This window comes from Cyrtonyx montezumae, unplaced genomic scaffold (genome assembly GCF_038088225.1).
Source record: "Cyrtonyx montezumae isolate F1298 unplaced genomic scaffold, pur_monq_1.0 scaffold_17, whole genome shotgun sequence".
Classification (NCBI taxonomy): domain Eukaryota; kingdom Metazoa; phylum Chordata; class Aves; order Galliformes; family Odontophoridae; genus Cyrtonyx; species Cyrtonyx montezumae.
The window spans coordinates 25,012,920-25,030,690 of NW_027071903.1; the positions used below are offsets into that span (position 1 = coordinate 25,012,920).

The following is a 17,771-nucleotide window of genomic DNA, read 5'->3' on the forward strand; positions in this document are numbered from 1 at the left end:
TTAGGAACGAGGGAATTCTGTGTGTGACAGTCCTCCCCCATTCAGTCCTGCTTCTTCTGACTGCACTACAGTGCTGCTCTGATCCCCACATCCAAAGCCTCAAGCAAAGCAGTTTAGAGAACATCCACGTGCAGAAGTGGCACAAAGGCAATTGTCAAGGGCATCTCTGTACAGCTATCCTGGCACAACTCTGTACTGGTCCTTGCAGCAGCCACAGTGCTGCCAGTGTCATAAGGAAATATATCACTGTACAGATGTTATGTACAATACCTTGGTCACTCCAAAGAGGAGAGATGCCCTGGGAGTAGGGTAGGGCAATGTCAGCAAAAAAACCCCTTTGTTTTTGTATAGCTACCTGAAAATACATTAACAATTCAGTGGAAGTTATAAGGGCCCGATGATGGATTTACCTAGAACAATTCCATTGCAGAGCTACTGCATTTTGTTGTAGAACTATACATGTTTTCTTGCAGAACTACTCCTGTTCATTCCTATAGAACAGTAAACCTTCCTACTTGCAGCTTTTTGCAGCATTTTAATTGCTATTGCAATACAGAGATGAAGTGTCTGCTGTATGATTGTAAATACAGCTGGTGCTGCAGTGCTTGTCATTGTCAGAGAGAAGAAAAATCCAACCAACATTTGCTAACATGTTCACCAGCCCCAGAATCCTCTTGAAATACATTTACAGGGGGCAAAGCTCAGTGCAAATACATGTGCAGCAGCTGATACGCTTCTTTCAGCCTGAGGCTATGCAACTTTTACATATCAAATAGCAACAAATGTTATCTACAGGCTCATAAGAGGAGGAGCAGTGAGCAAGCTGAGGCATTTCAAACACTTTCAGAGATTGCTTTGCAATAAACTGCACATGGACTGGCTCACAGCCAGGAGGAAATCTTTGTGAGCAATCAGGAGGAGATGCGGCGCTGCCACGAGACATTTGGGACTGGAAAAACAATGCTAACTGGTTGTGTTGAAGGAGTCTCATACTCAGAGATACAGACTTAGCCCCTGCAGAGCCCCGTGGGCTCGGATCCAGCCTCGGTCACCCGTGTCACTGCGGAGCCTTCCAGAGCAGCGCAATGGGGTGACATCAGTTGGACTTTGAGTCACACGGAGTACCTTTGGAACTAATTCACAGCCCACCGGGCAGGGACCATTCTGTGCTCACTTTGCCCTGCATACGTCGGTGCCTGCACCAGAGCTCAGGGATGCAACAGAGGATGGTGAAAGGCCAGCAGGCGAGAAGCACTGTGCCCAGGGCCAGGGCAGGCGGGCAGCAGGTGGGAGTGCTGCTGCTTGGGGTGTGTGTAGGCCGCGGCCAACGCTCTCATTCAGGATTCCTAAAATAGCAGAGCAGGCCTGCATGGATGCACACTGCTTCCCTCAGTGCCTCCTACAGCCACTGTCAGCCTCCTACTCCCACCAGCCTCCTGAAGCTGGAGAGAGAGCTCAAGTGTCATTAAAAGTGCTAACTGCATTCTCTCATCTTTTTCTTATTATTTATTTATTTTATTTTATTTTATTTTTTGCCTCCGGCCGATGTAAGTAGAAACTTCCTATAGAACTTCTACCATCCAATTGTACAAGTATTCAGCACTGCAGAAACTAGCTTAAGTTGCTTTTGATACACCTTCAGACATCAAAACTGAAAGACTTTCATAGCAGAGAGCTCTGGAACCAGCCCCTCTCCCGTTTAATCCATAACTCCTTCTCAGTTCACATTCTACTATCTATTTCTAAAGGTTTTCAGTATAACTATATGAGATTATTCATTTCCCTCCATTCTCCAAGCCCATTAAATCTCATCTTTTACTATGATTGTCAAATATGCTTCAAGTCTTTTTCAACAGTTTTGAGACACTTGCTGGGAGGGAATGCATTTCCAAACTATTTGTTTTCTCATGAAAACTGAGTTTTGCCTGGATGCCAGGATCAGCAGACGTTTTATAAATAGGTTTGGACAGATAACAGGAAATGATGCAAGGTATCAGTCCACTCCACAGAGGGCAACTGTCTGCAGTGCCCAGGAAAGGGACTGGCACCATTGACAATTACATAGAAAAAAAAGAAAAACAACTGCAGAAAAGCATCACTTACTGTGGAGGGTTTCAGGCTTATGAAGCACAAGATCTCTCGCCTCCACATTACAGTTTAAGCCAAAAAAAAAAAAAAGTATTTGCTTGCAACTACACTACAATGAAAACCAAGGCAATTAAATTTTCCTTTGAAGAGGAAAAATTTAAGCAGAATTGTCTAAACTCGCTTTGTCTTTTACTAACAAGGAGGAGCTTTCTGCTCCTGACATGCTCTAAATGCCAGTGGGCATTGGAGATTCTCCAGACTGTGACTGGTGCCAAACAGCAGGATCATCTTCTTACCCTGGCATTTACCATCAGCTTCAGCAAAGTCTCTTCCAATTCAAAGTGCTTTAAGTGTGCTCCAATAATAGCTGCTTAGAAGTTAATCTTTATCTATTCATTTGATCCAAATAACTACCTGTTCCTCTTTGCAATATTAGTACAGAATGGAGAAGCAATTCACTGTCTCATTTTGTTTCTATCAGCCTCCACAAAGGTAAAACTCAACCACTTATCCCCAGATAAATGCTTACGCAAAGTCCATGGTAGAATTCCCAACAGGCTGAACTTCAGCACGTTAACTGCGGCCTTCCCCCAGTGCTCCCTACCCAGGCACTGCTCTTCCTAACACCAGCAAGCCCCGCTCAGCCCATTCCTTGCCACACTTTCACACCACTGCAGACTGACGGTGTGCTACGTACAGCAGGCTACAAGTGTCACTGAGACACAGTGACCTACCCAGCAGACATGGCTGCTGAGTCACGCGGTGCAGAGAGCAGCACGGCGTTGGCATGCAGAAGAGCTGTCTTTGGAGGGGCACCAAGCACGCAGGTGCGTTCGCACACAGCTCCTCTGCCCAGCAGCATACCCACTACCACCCACAGTGCCATCTCATGCACAGTTAGCCCCAGGCATGAGGCTTCTGCTGGTGTTTTTCTTTAACAAAGAGTTAACATTTGATCCTTCTGGTGGCCCTGCTTTCAGAAGTGGAGCTTCTGCTCATCATTTTTTACTGATCTGTTCCCATGACAGACAAAACAGCCTAGAAGCACTGCCTACCTATGGCAGGAATACATAATACATGACACATTTCTTAAGCTTCTGTACTGAGTAACTGGCTTTACCAATGATGTGAATTTATAAAACTCTAAAGAAAAACTTAATTTTTCTTTTCTTTCTTTTTTCTTTTTTTTTTGCTCTGAAAGCATTACTGACTGAATTTTTGGTATTTATTACCTCTATCAGGCAGTGTTGAAACAGAACTATCCCAAACCTTCTACATTAAAGGCTGTGCAACCAGAAACGGAATCCATCTATGTATAAATAACAGGAATTAAAGCAAATCCACTTGTTAATGATGTTCACACATGGTGTGCGTGCACGAAAGAAAGAGACTGAGAGAGTACAGGAGAAGGTGGGCAGGGCTGTTGGCCTCTGTAGAGCTCAATGAGAATGCCAGGACATGAGATCCAACTGCTCTTAGTGATCACCAGCATAAAAAACCTAGATCTGTAAATCTGGACTTCATTATTTTCTGCACTTGGAAAGAAAACCTGTATACATTATTTGCGTCTTGACCTGCAAGAAAAGGTGTCTACATGCCTATTCATTGAGCAGCCTGCTCCACAAAGACATGCTCTTCTTGTGCAGAGCTAGTGCAGACTGCTTTGCAGAAATATCTCCACAGGACATTTCAGTGCTGAGAAATCACTTTGAAGCAGCCCAGCCACATCACATACAATCATCTTTGGCACAAAGCTGTTAGAACCAAAACTTATGAGACACCACATTCATCTAAAGCTGTATTTTGTGGCAGGGGGAAAGATATTCTGCCCTCATTTTTTCTGTTTTACGAAACACTGGAGAAGCATTTAAGCCCCAGGTAAAATCAATTACTGATAAGGCTATTTTAATAAACAGAAATGTTGCTAATCCTTATCTCAAATTTCTTCTTATTGTTTAATCTGGACACTCCCAAAACAAAGGCATCTGAGATCAATCAAAGAAGGAGAGTTTCAACCTTTGGATCAGCTCTAATTGCAGTGCTTCATTCCCATGATTGCTGCAATTCGACGGACCTTGATGTCATAATAGAAATTGCATGGCTGCTCTTGCTGTCATCAAGGGCATTGTAACTGAGCAAATATCAACACTATGTCTAATGTCCCTGGAAACTCACAATCCAGGTGAAAGCCCAGTCTCTGTTCCCTTGCACCCGTTATCATAGGAAACAAATGCACAAGTCCATTCATTCCTGTTCAGCAATACTTGTGACAAGGCCAGGCTACTCAGTATGAGATTGCACTTGGTCACCCAAAGCAATGAAGTATTAGGCTTCAGCCACTAAACAGTGGGAAGACTCTTCCTGGAAGTCAGTCTTGAAAGAGCAGCCCAGAGGGAGACTGCAGCTTACAAACCTCTCATCTTTTCCTTGTTATTAAATTATCCAAAACAAACAGCATGTCTAAGCTACAGATTGTTTCGGAAAAGACACACCCTTTAAGCCAAGGATGGGTACAAGTCTCATCCCTTGCCATCAGAGTCCAGCCATCTTGACAGGGCTGGACAAAGAGTTTCCATTGTGCTATGCCAGCATCCTTCTTCAAGGACAACTCCAAGGAAGACTTAACCTTCAGGTTGACCTGGTACACACACAGTCTTCAAAACGCAACGCAATATTCACTAAAATTCACTAAATGGAATTGCTGTTTTCTGCCCCAGCCCAGCAAAAGTTTCAGGATGTCAGCTATTTATTTTTTCCTGTCAGACTACCCAGGCTGGTATTTCCACAGCTGCATGGATGGACTGTCTAAATACTTGAGAAAAATCAGATTATTATGGTCTGTGATAATATCCCTGTTTAAATAATTAGGGCAATTCATTTACTTGTAGTAAAATTGATTCAAGGACTGTATGTACAATTTGCGTTCAAAGTACTAGCCTGTACCCAGTGTTTATCATCCTTGGTCCAATGATACTTGTTAGTAAACAAAATGGATGTAATCATTGCTAGGAGTAATAGTAAATCAGGGGCAAGGCTTGAACAGGCCATTGTCAAGTTGGAAAACTTCAGCCAAGAATCTGCAGTAAGTGCTGAAATCAAATGAGAAAGCAGAGCAGTAATTGAAACTTTTGAACCTTTTTACACAGAGGAGCAAAAAATTTATCTTCCTGATTGCTCTAATGTTTCAGATAGCAGGAGAACATGGGAATATGGCCTTAATGTCAGCTAGTAAACTTCTGTGACCTTTCAAGGGAGCTATATCTGCCATGATGATCACAGTAATCAGAGCAAGCTCTATCTGCTCTGGCACAGGTTGGCTGCATGAGCAGATACCTCTTTTCCCCTCCACAAGTGTTCAGTGCTTTGCTTCATTCATTGTACAAGACAGATAGTGCTCACCTGATTAGCAGTAATTGGATACCAGGAAAAATAAAATCCATGTACTGCCCTATGTCGTATTCATCACGCCCTGCCCTGGTCTGAGGACAGAATCACAGAGGAATTTTTTACTTTGCAGGGCTTAAGAGTTCTGCAAATATCCATTAATTTTATTTCTACAATCTGCAAAGCTACCAGGATATTATCATTTCCACTCTCCTGAACTGAGTCACAAAGATCAAGGTCACAGTAACCGTTAATAGTGGCCAATTTGAAATTCCCAGAACATTCAAAGTGATTGGTACTTCATTCTACCATTCAGGTTTTCAAAGAGATTGGTACTTCTTTCACCAACTGCAGATCGCCAAAGTTCTGGATTTTATGTTTTCGCAGATAATTCTAGGCTTTGTCCAGGTTGAATTTTCCCCAGCACCAGAACACCCCCATGTAGCTGTGTTTGCACACCCTCCATCCCAGCCTCTCCACCCCCTTCCAGCTGCTCAACTGATTTCTCCAACTCTCCTCCCACTGCCCATTCAATTCCCACTTGCTATTTGGTTTTCTCCTTTCAAATTCAAGTAACAGGTTTTTTTTACATTTTTCCCCACAACCTATTCCTTAAAAATTCCCAACTCATTTAGTCATTATTTCTTCTGCATTTGAGCCAAGCAGCTGCTTCCAGCTTCTTACCTGCAGGAGCCATTGAAAGCAGCACATGGGAAGAACGGTCCACTTACATCCTGTTAAGGTGCCCAAACCCAACAAAGCCTGCAGTGGCCCACAGATACAGTCACAAGAGAATTCACTGTTTAGAATGTTTAGAAGTTTTCTTGTCTGGAACACACCCGGTACTGACAGTCTGCTTGGGGAATTCGTCTGCTACCACATCTATCCAGCCTACAAAACATGAGGTCTCAAGTTCATATACATTAAGAGTTTTTCCACAGATATAAAACTCAGCTTTGATTCCAGATTTCAAGAATGTCCTCCTGTTCTGGAACAGGAAAGGGACATCTAAAGACTCTCTTTGTTCACCTGTTTTAAAAGTAGGGCAAAATCAATGCTTTCCTCCAGCCCAGTTCTTGTAAAATGACAAAGCAGTTGAGCTAAATTTTCCAGCAAAGTTCAGAATTAGAAGTGTAACTTCCAAAATCTTTCTATCCAAAGACTTAGCAGTCAGGCCAAAAAGAGGCATGTACTCTCCCAGAATGTGGCAATGCAGGAGCTCCCTGGGCTCTCCAGAGCCACCCTGTGCTTTGCTGTGCCACTGCCCAAAAGTTGCTCCCTATCATTTCTCCACGTGGGCAAAGAAACAGACACACAGATGCTTTTCCATACCCAGACCCCTATCTGGCTGCAATGCATTTCTAGGCACGCCCTGGGAGCTGGAAAGCCACTAGGGATGCTAAGGAAGATGGTGGTATGAAGGCCTTCCTACATGAGAGCATATTAGAGCTGAAAAAGGGAGGATCAGTGTTTCTGAGACCAAAGGAGCACTGGCACTGTGCTCGGGGATGGAGAGAGGTGTGGGGGCATGGGGAGGCTGTGGAGGGCTCTCTTCTATACACCCTGTGATTCCCTGTTCCATAGAAATATCCCATGATTCTGTGAACTGATCTCCATCATCAGCTTCTCCGTAACCTGAGCTTTTGGCTGTGAGGAGGGAATGTGCTCAGAGGATAGGAAGCGACAGCAAGCAGGCAGCGTTAGCTTGGCTCTCAGGTGGTGACAGCGGCTGTAACTTGTTATTATCTCCATATGACAAGCACTCCTAGACACCCCCACACCAATCCTATTATGAAAAGCTAGATTTCACAAAGCTGTTTTCCAACATGTCATACCCAGGTTCTGTGTCTTCCCCTGACAGTTTCTCACAAACAGGTCACAGCTGAGGAGCATAAGCCAGGGCCTGGCCTGGCCCACAGGCCCTTCCTGGAGCCTGCTCTCTGGCTTTCGTGGATGCTGTTCCACCTGTCTGTCATTCAGTGTTGGGTCTGCTCCTGGGATCTTTACTGAGCGAGGGACATGAGCGGAGATCCAAAATGAGACATCTCCCTCCTGCTGCCCTTGCTCACATGAGCCATCCACTGCCACCCCCACAGGGCTTCACTCAGGGCTGCCAGTATCACCTGAAGAAGGCACTGCTTGTGACCCTTCAGCAAAATGCTCACAGTTAGGACAAGCAGAACCTAGGAAATACATCCCTGAATTCACCCTTCTGTTCTTTAAAAACAGTGTTTATTTGTGCCATGGATGATGGCAGCCAGTCTCACTCACTCATGCTTTCCCACGTGCCAAGATGAAGCTTTGACACTCCTCTCCCTCTGCACAGCGTTTACATTTACAGCAACGGAGTGTGCTTACATAAGGCCTCAGACAATGCCGAGTTGAATGTCTGACAGGGGAAAGTCTTCTGTTAAAAATCTCTTTTTTGTCTTTTCCAGAGATCTAATCTATCTTCTGTGCATTCCTGACCTTCAGAAAGTATTTCCATCTCACACATTAAGTATAGCAATCCTCTTAACAAGGGAACATTTTGTTAGAGCTTTAAATTGGGTTACGTAAATTATTTGTAGTTCTGACAGCAGGTTTCTTTTCCATCCACAAGGACGGACGGCTGTTAGGAAATTGCTACAGGGTTCATTTGCAATCACAGCGAATAATCATCTGAAGGCACTGTTTGGAATGGGATCTTACCTAAGGATAGTCAGGTATAAGAGCTTTTATAAAAGCAGCATATTTGACAAATAATTTGCAATACAGTAACCTTCACACAAATTAAAAACAAACAAACAAACAAAAAACCCCAGATATGAATGGTAAGTTAAGAAAGAAAAAATCATTTCTGATTCCCATAAACTTTAGGAGGAACAGAAGACAGATGGGAAAAAATATCTGTTTGCCTATATAAACACAGAGAGAGCACACAGCTCCCTGCCAGTGAGTGCTGCCTGGCACCGAGCGTGTCCCAGCCCCTGAGCTTATCCTCGTTGGCTACAGTGGGAATCGAGAGCAGTCAGGATTGGGCACTTTGCATCCAGTTAAATACTTGCTCAGTAAAGCACAGAATAGAAAAGTTATTCAAGAAGCACCAGCACTACTTTTAGCGCGGCATTAAAAGGCTCTGTGACTGAAGAAAGATACTTTTTAGTAGTCCTGTTTGAACTCTTCCTTCTCAGCACCCCTCCTAATCAGAGAATTTGGAATGGGAAAAGGTCACAGGCAGTACAGTGTCCCTCCTTCCTTCCTCCAGACACCGGTCAGGCAGACTGGGGCACTGAGTTTCTAACAATTTCTTCAGGAGTAGGAAAAGGGCACAATTTATAAATTGGGTCACACTCCCTTTTTTTTTTTTTTAGGTTTCCCATTCATTTTATGAACAGCTTTAAAAAATAAAAACAACAAACAAATTTAATGACATTTTATTCAAATTGAAAGCATTTTGTTTGACTTTGGAACACTGATCACTTAAGGGAAAAAATTCGAAGTGAGGATTTGCAGATCAAAATATGGACATTTCATTTAAAAATCTTCGTAACAGTATTTGAGATTTTTCTCCCTAAGTGACGAGAGCGGTGAGTTAAAATTCAAGGAGGTCTGGGAAAAATTTCATACAATTCTAAGTTAGCAATAGGGAAAATGCAGGAAAACCACCTTCTACACACTCCTGTTGCCACCAAGCCCTCCCCAGCCACGGTCCTGGCACCAACAAAACCAGCCACCCCTTCTGCAGCGTGAAGGCACTACAAGAAGTGACACTTGAAATGAGAAAGAGCACGTGGGTTTGTCAAACCACTCACACACGCACACACACACATTCTAAAGGTGTTCAGCAGAGGAGGACCTTTACTCACAGGACCGAACATTTTCTTTTACCTACTTTACTTTACCTCGGTGTTCCCGATCCTACTGAGATAACTCGTAGTGTTGTATTTCTTTCCTATCCCCTCCCTTTCTTTGATGCTAAATAATTATTTTAAGCACTCTTTGCAGATTGTCTCCTATTAATTAGCAGTCTGTCTTACAGCGCTTTATCTACAGAGGATGCAATGTGTTAATACTTCTTGGAACGTTAGTTATTCCTCTGAATTATCTAGAGGCATTAGCTGACTAAAGTACAACGTTTCATTTGCATAAAAGACCATCTATTGTTATTTGGGTTATTCTCAAGAGAGAGGTTTTTAAATGTTAGGTAGCAAACTTGATCTTAATCCTTTATACTTTTCCCTCTAAACACACAGACCTCATAGGAGAATACACACAGACATTTAACTTACCATTATTGAAGCTATCTTTTGACTTCCTCAGTATCATTAATATTTAAGCAGAAAGAACACAGCAAAACAATTATCCTAACGACACCACACCAGAACTAACAAAATGATTTGTAAAAAGCCATACAGAACAAGTGAAGAGGTCGACCAGAAAATGCTAGTCAGGAATAGCCGTGATCTGATGAGGAGGAGAAGGTTATGTTTCTGTGACACGAGCAGTGCTCAGCTGTTACTCTAGTAATAATTCATCACATTAATATTTAAATGAGAGGAGGAGGAGAGCATGAGATTGTGTGTGACTCAACGGTCCCTCCCTGTCCTTAAGCAGAAAAATAGGCCACCAATACGGACAGAGCATTAGGAACTACGGAGTGGGAAGGTTTGTTTTTATTTCCTCTTGAATAAAAGTGGGCATACTGGTCCCTGAATCAATCTGCAAACTACACTGCTTTTACTACTGAAAGCTAAATTCTGTTTCTGCTTCCAGTAGAAGCCATTGCCTAAGGACCAAATTGATCAGGGGATTAGCATGCTAGGTCTGCACACGTGTTTTCTAAGATTTCAGTTTGTTTCCAGAGAGCTTCGCTTCCTGCAAAGAGCTGCCCGCAGGAGCCTTGCCTGACACAGGGAACTGCAGAACCGCTGCTGTGCTTTGCCATTTTTTCTACCGTCACGTTGATAAAAACCCTCTCTCCAATCAGCACTCACTTACCTCCAGGCTTCTGCCACCACCTCAGCCCATCAGGGTCTCTCGCACATGCAGGCTCGGGAAACCGCTGCCGGCAGCTGGAGCCGAGCAGCAGTGCCTGCCTGCAGGACAGGGTGCCGAGAGCTGCAGCGAGCTGCGGGCAGAGCTACACCCAGCAACAGCACGGGGCTGCAGGAAACAGCTGATGCAGGCACAACCCAGACAGATGTGGGTGGCATCCCTGGCAGGAGAGGCAACCTGGCCACGCTTGGTTGCGTGTAGGCTTGCACAACTGCAGCATAAACGCCACCTCTCACATGCCAGTCTTTGAGGTGTTGGGTTTCTTTTCAAATTCGGTGCAACTCCTTGTCAGCAGAAAATGTGTTACTATGACACCCCTGGCTGAGCATTGCATTGTTGGCTATACAAATGCATAAAGGTAATAAGCAACCATTTAACCAGGAATACAGCCACAAACTCCAGAAATTACTGTGGTGCTAAATAACAAATAGCTTAGAACAAATCCACAGAGAGAGATTCAGCGCAGAAAGTACGCAAAGTAAAATCACTAAGAGACGCCAAACTAACGCAGTAACATCAGCTTCCAGCACTCCAAGATCAGTTCTTCGTCAGAAATTTTCTATTTTCTCCTATTCAAGCAGAGACATTTCTCTCTTTCATTTCATTAGCATAATCCTGCAAGATGAGCTCTGCCAAGCACCTGAGTTGGTGCTGATATTCATTTTAGCTGATCAGTACAGAGATTTTATTTGCTTCATCCTGCACAACAGGATTTGTGTTATAAACACGTGCAGGAAACACAGTTCTTCAGAGTTTCTCCATACCCACTGATAGTGTCCCCATTGAGTGAACGCATAAAACTGGTCTCCATAAATAGCCACAAAGATTTGTGCACAAAGGAGGATCGACCCCCAGGTCACACTGGAGGAACAGAGAGTACATAAACTGCTAACAACAGTGGACAGCAGAGGTCTCCAAGCAGATGACCTCCTCTCTGTGTTAGTAATTACACTAAGGCTGGAGGAGTTGGGCTCCTCCTGCCCAACCTAGCCTTAATTACTGATAGAGGCCTCCTTCCAGCTCCGCCAACACTGCTGCCTCGTGGACAGGAGCTCCAACCAGTGTGGATACTGATAATACAAGGCTAGAATTAGCCACCTACCCCACCTGACCCACACATTCTCAGCCATCCTCCAGTTCCTTGAACTTCTGTGTCACCCTCCGGTGACAGCTCCAGCCATAACAAGCATCATCTGGCATCCGTGCGGTTGAAGACCATCTATACTCTCTCTGATGCACCCTCATGAGTATTTCAGCTTTTAGAGGGCTCAGTTTTCAGCCCTTCAGTTTGGATGTTGTGTCACTGGTTACAAAAGAGTTGTGGGAAAATGCTGGAAGAAGCAAAAGAAGCATCAAAACCCCCTCTTCCTCTGTGATGAGGTTGGGTCTGGTTCTGTGGTGTTGAACAAGAATGTAAAATATTTTCTGCTTTCTGTTAGTAGTACCAAACATGTTATAAGAATTCAAAATTGCTCCTCCTAGTTCAGCCTCCTCCACACTATATACATACATATACTGTTTCGGAACTAAGATCTTCCTCATGCAAGCTGTTGCCCAGATTTCAAAGCATCCATATACAATTGTTAAAATCTACAGAGCAGTGTCCAGTTTATCCACTGATATTCAGTGGGCTGAAAAGGTTAGCAAGGCAGAGAGGGCTCACTGCACTACCCTCCTCCCTTTTAGTCTGCATTTTAAAAACCAACTGCACAAAACGTATTAATACACATTAACAAGGAGAAAAGAGTAAATGTATGATTTTAAGTTGGAAGAAAAATTGCAGACAAAGGTTAAACAGACTTTGCAACTGCTGAATTGCTAATTGAAGGTGAAAGTGTGATAGAAGATAAACACCTTCAGGTACAGATTGGGTCAGCTGATGGATTTAATAGGTTCCATAAAACACTGCATTGCAACATCATACTGTCTGTAAGGGCAACCACCAGCTTCCAGCTGGGCTAGGTGGCAACTAGATTTATACGCAAAGTTTGAGGAGGCCCAGAAGCCCACGCTCAGATTGCCTCTTCTGCCAGCCATAGAAGAAGTTGCTAGCTTAATACAAATTCAGAAGAGCCTCTGTTGACAAGTACCCTCAAGAATAAAGCTTTTTCAGGCTTTGTCCAAGGTATACTCAAATCTCATTTAATTCCTGCCCATGCTCTTACGTAAATAGAAAGGAAACAAATAAATTGACCCAATTCTTTTGTTTCTAAAACCCAATATTGATAAGGGAAATCCTGCCCAGGAAGGATACCACTAATTTCACAAATGCTGTTGGGTGTACTTTGGCACTGAAACTTCTCTCCTGGGGCTTCGGGGTAATCTCCATTCACCTTGGAGAAGACATGCCAACTGAAGAAAGAAATTCAAACCCTGGTCAGTATCAATTAGCTCCACTGATGAGTGTCATTTCAAAAGAAGGCTAACTCCTCACTCAAGAGGCATCATATCGCTCATTCATTCCTCTCACAGCCAAACATCAAGTCTCTGCCACAGTTGCTGAACAAATGACAGAAATGGAAGTGTTCACTGCAAGGCTGGCCACCACACTTGTCCTAAGAGCGAAGAGATCAGTGTGAAGAGCCTTGCTAGCACCAAACCACCTAGCCCTCATCACATGCAAATTCTTCATTAATTAGCAGCAGCAGCACTAGGAGTTGAAGTTAGAACCATCAGATGAAGGCCGCTGGGCCTGCCACTGAGAGCTGAACACAGTACGCTCACGGCCAAACATTTCCCAACTAGCTGGGATCCACGGCTTGGCCTTTGGATGAAACCAGGCAGCTGTGCTTCCTGAAGGCCACACGAGTGGACATACACAAAGCTGGCTCTGCAACAGCCATGGAGTTCACAATGGGAAGCTATTTGTTAGGGAATTAACAAATGATCTCAGCAGTGCTGCGTGTAGCTTAGATTTTGAGTAACAGCAGCAAGGCTTACATAGTTGTTTACCAGTCGGAAAAGAGGGGTAGGCTTTTTATAGTCTAAACTTTATGAAGTGATAAAAATCTATGAATCATCTAGCATGCTGTTTATCTACAGACAAATAGGATTAAAAATAGAGCAGGTAGTTTCGTCTCTTTTTTTTTTTTTTCTTTTTTGTATGGAAGCAAAAAGAAAGATGACATATGATGAAGAAGAAGGCTGCTGAGAATGCTGAGCACAAAGCACTTGGGACTGCCATGAGAGCTTCCTCAATAATTGTATCCTCCAATGAAAGCCCAAACCTTAGGCACTCTCAGGTGGTCTTTTCTGTAATAAGCATTTCAGTATTCAGCCTTTTCATAGTCACCATTTCTCTGCAATTAGTCCAAAAAAACCCAAAAACAAACACAAGGCTTGGCATTTTTTCCACGGGAATCAATGCAAAGAATTCTGACTTTTAAGTGTTCGTCTCTGCCTTGGAGTTTTTAATCTTTTCTTCCCTAAATGTAACTGATCAGCAGGAATGTGCATCTGCGGGTCAGTTTTCAGTTCATGATCCAAATAGTTCTTCTTAACCTGGAAGAAACCCCAACAGAATCCCAAGGAATTTTCCTCAGGAAGGTGTGGAAATCCTCCCTGTCAATACATAATTTCTACTGAGTGAAACATTAACAGAGCTACTCCACTCAGCTGACGGTATCGTGAAACAATAACTTCCTTCCTTGCCCAGGGTGGCACTGACTCTGTTTTGCTGCTTCCTGACCCATGAGTGACCTTGCTTAGGACCAGCTCATTTTCAGCATAACTCCTTCAGGTTTGCTATTGAGTTGCACCTACACTTAAAGAAGCAGATAGGAAAAGGCAACTTTCATTTCTTCCTCTTATCTGCTGGTGTTGTTTGTAGAGAAAGGGGACAGACAATACCATTCTACATCCCAGGTTTTCTGCCATCGTTTTCACTCTGGAAGTTTAAATCACATGTCTTCCGTTGCTGTAGTCAAGGAAAGAATGAGAAACAGGGGAGCCTAGTTTAAAGTTTGATTCTGGTGTTTTTTTGTTGTTTTTTTTTTTTGTGGGAATCAGTGAGTGACATGGACAGCACATACTTGAATGTCATTCATCATTTGGCTGCTCTAGCAGCTACAGCTGGCACAAATACATGCCCGTTGCTGCTGGCCGGGACCTATGACACTAGAGACACCAGGGTTGTCCTTTGACAGAGCTGTAGAACCCCATGGTAAGTTGCTGAGGGATTCAGAAGATGAGATGCTCAGGGAGACCCTTCCTCACTGCAAAAGCCCCAACAGAGAGGGTTTGCTCAGCAGGTTATATGGTTTGCCACAGCAGCAGGAGTGGCCTTTGCAGTATCCTGATCAACACCTATGCCTCTGGCTCTTCCCTATCCACTCCCTCCAGCCTCACCCCTCTATGAACAGTTTCTCTACACCCACAGTTCTCCACACCTACGATTCTCATTCCCTCCATCTGTCACAACGTGCAGCCTGGCTGTGCTGACAAGCCCACGCCACACTACTCACCCCCTTGTCAGTAGGGACAAAAAAGGCAGTCTTGTTCAGGACCCTGCTCTTGAGGTACAAAAGAAATTGAGCACAGGATCCCCCTTCCTGTCTCTTCTCTGGAAGAGGTTTACACACAGTGGAACTGCCCTGCACAGTTGCCCATTCAGGGGGCTTTGTGACTTTGCCAAACCTCCGCCTGCAGTCCAGAGCTGCTTTGTACTCAGGATGCTTCACCCAAGCAAGAGGAGTTGTTAAGGACAAGTCTAATATTTTGCGGAAAGGGCTGGGTAAGGAAAAAATAAACCAGTTTAATGTTCCAACAACGAGTATTAATCCAGAAAAAAAGCCGAGAAAAGGTGTTGGTTTCCACTAAACAAACAAACAAACAAAAAAAAAACCCGCACAAGCAAAACAACAAAAAGACCCTTTTACCTTCAGTGCAAGTAGACTGCATGGCCTCCTGAAGAAAGGCTCCCACACCCCGAGTAGCTGGCCCAGACTTAACAGTGCCTCATTAAGACAAAAAAAAAAAAAAAAAAAGCCAAACCAAACAAACAGAAAAACCCCACTCTTACTCAGACATCAGCCCTCTAACTGCAACCTGCACACGTTAGTCACAGCACAGCGGGTAGGGCCAAGGAGAGATTAGGTCAGTTTACGGGAATGAGCACTCATAGCAGAGCCCACAGCTCCCAGGAGGCCCCAAGCTGCCATCAGGGCTGGCCAAGCCTGAACATCCCGCTCCCTTTCTCCTCTTTGTGGCCCAGCTTCCCTTGGGTACTTGTGCTCCCAGGGCAACTCTTGAGGGACTTGGGGAACAAAGCACACCATGCCTTGTTCAAGTTCTGCTGGGCATGGGGTAACAAAGGGTCCTAAGCTGTCCTGTGCTTCTGGACTTGAGACTCAGGTTTTGGGCTGTCCATTTGCATGATCAGCAAGAAGCACCCGTGGTCAGTCTGCAAAACTCAGCAGAAGAAACTCAAAAGCCACATGGCCCTTGGCAGCCCTGGTATACAAACAGCACCTCTCCTTGTAAGAGCAGCTGCACGCAGGCCAGGCACTTCAGCCTGGAGCACCCACCTGATGATGCTGATAATGCTGCAGCTTGGCACCTGGCCTTGGTGCTGCCACCTGCGAGGACTGCCCTGCCTGCAAGCACAGGCCCCCAGCAGCCCGCAGCCTTCTGCCAGCTCAGCACGCAGGAGCTGTGAGAGAAGTTCTCTGTGGGATGTTCTCTTGGCTGGCATCTCCCTCCAGAGCTCGTGGCTGGCTCTTGTTTTGTCATCAGTACCGACAGCTCTGATACTTTCAACAGAGATGCTAAAGCAGGCTTAGCTATTGCTTGAGAAACTCACCTCCCTGCTTTACCTGCTCTACCTGCTCAGCCTCCCTTCCTTGGCCCAGCAAGAGTCATCTCAGCAGCTTGGACAGTAAAACACTGAAGCCTTCAGGTCACAGCTGAGAGGCAGCTGACACCTGGCAGCACAGATGTGACTGCCCTGGTAGAGACTTACAGGTTTTGTGAAGATAAGTGCCCACTGCACATGCCTGTCTATCAGAGGCAATTCCATAAGCAGCAATTCACCCTGCTGCCAATTGTCTTGATTTTTAGTTATCAGTCTAACTCAAGAGGTTTGGATCAGAGTCTAGAAGCATAAAGGCCAGAACAGATATGCCACCCCAAACACGGAAATACTCTTGTGACATTGTCACCTTGTCTGTCTCAGTCTTGGTGCTGTGTATGAACAGTGCCAAGGACTGGTGAAGGCAGCAAGACCTCTCTCAGGAGCTCAAGCAGCTGAACAACTGTTAGAAGGAGGGGGAATAGAGCAAAGAGGGAAGGGAAACTATTCAACAGAAGTTGCATTGTATCTGGGGATCAGGCAGATTAAAGTGCCATCAAGTCCTTTGTATAAATGCTCTTGCAGTAAAATGAAATAGCAGCTGTTCTCAGGGAAACGGTGGCTGCCCTTAGTGATTATTACAAACAGCCAAAATAGCATGGTATTCCTTTCGTTTTGAACCAGATGCTATCATTACTGGAATGTACCTGTATGCTTACAGAGTACTTCAGATCAGCATATCATGTTCAAACAGAAACTGTTTAATACATTTATACACTCAGTCTGGACAGGGTTTTGTTCAGGAATGATTTCTCATGGAGAGATAAGGGACAGAACTGAATGAAGCCATTAACTATCAATCAAAACACACACTGGTTTATTCATGACTCTCCTTACCCCAGGGAAAGAATAAACAGTTTAGATATCCCTCAGTTGAATCTCTCCAGGACCACCTAGTCACAGATTTGCTTTTGATACCCTATTCTCAAAACCCTTTGTCTCTGTCTATTGAGTTCACTATAAGCAGAGTTAGCAAGGCATTAAGCTTCATTTTAATCCCTGCTTTCGCCAAGAGGTTTGTCAACACAAGGAATCCTACCCCACTTACCCAAGACAAAATCTCACTGGTTGCAAAGATGAATGGAGCTCATTTCCTCATTTTCTCTCCTGGGACAAGAAACACACTCAGTAGTGCTCCAAGTTACATATGGCTCATAGATGCTCCCAGGGCCTTCCAGCTATGCCTGCTCTGGAGCAGGCTTCCTGCATCCCAGACGACTTCCCATTGAAACAGGCACACGCTTCCTTCCCACAGCACAGGTGGGGATCAGCAAGTACCTACAGTCCTGCCTTATTAGCCCGTATCTTCTGAGAAGGTCACAAGGGCATTTTGGAAGCAAAGAGGTAGTGTTTAAGCTGCCAAGCAGATATTCTTTCATCAAGGCAGCAGTGAAATCAGCACTGTACACAGCTA

General features: G+C 44.4%; 1 protein-coding gene across 3 annotated transcripts in view; it reads right to left on the minus strand.

The window, feature by feature from the left end:
* Window positions 1–17,424, minus strand: part of MAPK6 (mitogen-activated protein kinase 6) — a 33,707-nt gene extending 16,283 nt beyond the window's left edge. Inside the window, exon 1 of one of the 3 annotated variants that reach the window (XM_065733842.1) lies at window positions 17,406–17,424. The gene's annotated coding sequence lies outside the window, so the exon portion shown is untranslated. Of the gene's footprint in view, window positions 1–9,743; window positions 9,944–10,452; window positions 10,556–17,405 lie in introns of those variants that run through there. The other 2 variants (XM_065733838.1, XM_065733837.1) reach the window with 2 other exon arrangements.
* Window positions 17,425–17,771: the final 347 nt, after the last annotated feature.